Source organism: Elephantulus edwardii, unplaced genomic scaffold (genome assembly GCF_000299155.1).
Source record: "Elephantulus edwardii isolate Elephantulus edwardi_28Jun2011 unplaced genomic scaffold, EleEdw1.0 scaffold00001, whole genome shotgun sequence".
NCBI classification, from domain to species: domain Eukaryota; kingdom Metazoa; phylum Chordata; class Mammalia; order Macroscelidea; family Macroscelididae; genus Elephantulus; species Elephantulus edwardii.
In genome coordinates, this window is record NW_006399751.1 from 47,484,320 (window position 1) to 47,486,584 (window position 2,265).

Here is a 2,265-nt window from a genome sequence, read left to right on the forward strand (position 1 = left end):
ACCCCAACCTAAAACCAAAATGAAACAGGAAACTATGGTGAGAAGACAAGGAGACAACAAGACTGATAGATATAGGAGATCTAGGAAGAAAATACACATTGTGGAGATTACAACCAATGTCACAAAATATTTTATATATGACTATTGATTAGGAAGCCTCTGAAAATCCACTGGAGCGTCAGCTATGGGTCAGTTCTGACTCAATGGCACACAACAACTACATTGATTAGAAAAATTAATTTTCTGTGTAAATATTCAGCTAAAGCACAATGAAATGTCTGCTTTTTTTTAAAGAGGAGAAAGGGAACAAACTATACTATTTTGTGCCTTCCTGTATTTACTAAACATATTACTGAAGCATCTTCATTATCATTACAATAAGTGCTTTGTTGTTCACGTTTACCACCATAAAATACACAATGGTGTACACAGACCAGTATTCTCTCTAGGAAGGTGATTTTATTCTTTTCAATTACAGAAAGGTGGGGGGAACCCAACCAAAGCCACCCAACACAACCACATGCATATGTGAGGTGTCTTACTGAGATAAATTCTCAAGAGTAGGATTGCTGAGTGAAAATTCATTTGTAATTCGGAATGACTAGTTGCTATCTGTGAGGTTGTGCCATTCTATAGTCCTGCCAATGATGGATAGTAACTAATTCTTTAATCTTCTCAGAACGTTCTACAAACTTTTGAATATTTACCAAAATCAAGTTGAATCAATTCATCTAATATTTACCACACATTTTTAAACATTTGCATTGTTTCCATTTTTGCTATTAGCAACACTACAATTAGTCCTTTTAGCTAAATTTTCACTCATATTGTCATAGAGATAAACTTCTCCTAGTTGATTCAGTGGTCTCTAGAATGTGTATGCATTTTTATCTGTTCTACCAGCTCGGGGAGTGGAGGGGTGGCTTTCTTTAAAGCCTCAGTGTTTTTTAGCACAAGAGGAACATTCGTATAATCAATGCTCTAAGCTAATAAACAAAACTCAGAAAATTCTTTTTCCTTAAGTATTTAAATATTTATGCAAAACTTAATTAAATACCCTCTATATTTAAAATGTAATTAAAATTTAATACAAAGGATTATTTATAATATTTCAAATGCCTTAAATAATAAAAGTTAGACTTACAATTTAAAATATTGACACCCAGCTTTCAGCATTTTTTTAAATAACTTCCCTGTAGATTTTGTTGTTATGTGCCGTTGCATCGACTGTGACTCACAGCAACCCTATGAAAAGCAGATCTGAACCTTGCTTTATCTTGGGCCATCAGCCCCTCCCTCCTCCGACTCAAACTATAGTCAAGTTGGTTCAAACTTGTAGTGACCCTCCATTAGGTGTCTGAGGCTATAAATCCCAACACTAGGAGACTGCCCATTTTTCTCCCTTAGAGCTACTGATAGATTTGAATCATAGAGATTCAAAGCCTTTGGGCTAGCATTGTAACCTGCTATATATTATACCCTCAGAGCTCCTCTATAAACTTGTTGCTTTGTTTCTTTGAGTTGGAACCAACTCATAGCTAACCTTCCAATGGGTTTTCAGAGCCAGTAAATCACAAAGGAATAGATCACCCATCTTTCTCCCACTGAGCAGCTGGTGGATTCAAATCTCATGACTTTGAGTTGGCTGTGAAATTCCTTACCATTAAGCCACCAAAGCTCTCTGTAAACCTTTCTGGGGTTACAATAATAGCAATTTCTATTCTTTTCCCAGACTACATTATTTTACCAGAGGTAAAATGAAAATTAGAAGATGGGAGTGCAGAAAATTTGCTCCAGATTAGGTCTGAGAACCTAGATTGTCAGCTTCCTTGACATGTAGTTGTACCTTCTAAGGTGATTCACCCCAAGATGTTGGTTATCAGACTTGGTCCCATTTTTAGAGTTTAGACATCACTCTCACGAGGACTTGTCATGCTCACATTTTCTTTTTTTTTTCTTCCATGCTCATATTTTCAACAAAGATTTACATTTTCTTACAAACCAGCCCCTTTGTCTGAAATTGCCTTCCTTTGGGGTTGGTTTTTTTTTTTCTTTTCCTTTTTTGGTCAGCATCACATATTGTCCTATCCCTATTAAGTACTGATATGGCCTGTCAGTGTTATGAAATTCCTGAGCTCTGGTGACGAAGTGGCAAAAAGCTACACTGCAGTCCTTAAGACTAGTGGTTTGGGCTTTAAGCTCGTTGCCCACTGCTGTGGTGTGGACAGCTGAAACCCAGGCCCCGACAGGCACCTGGGGGGGGGG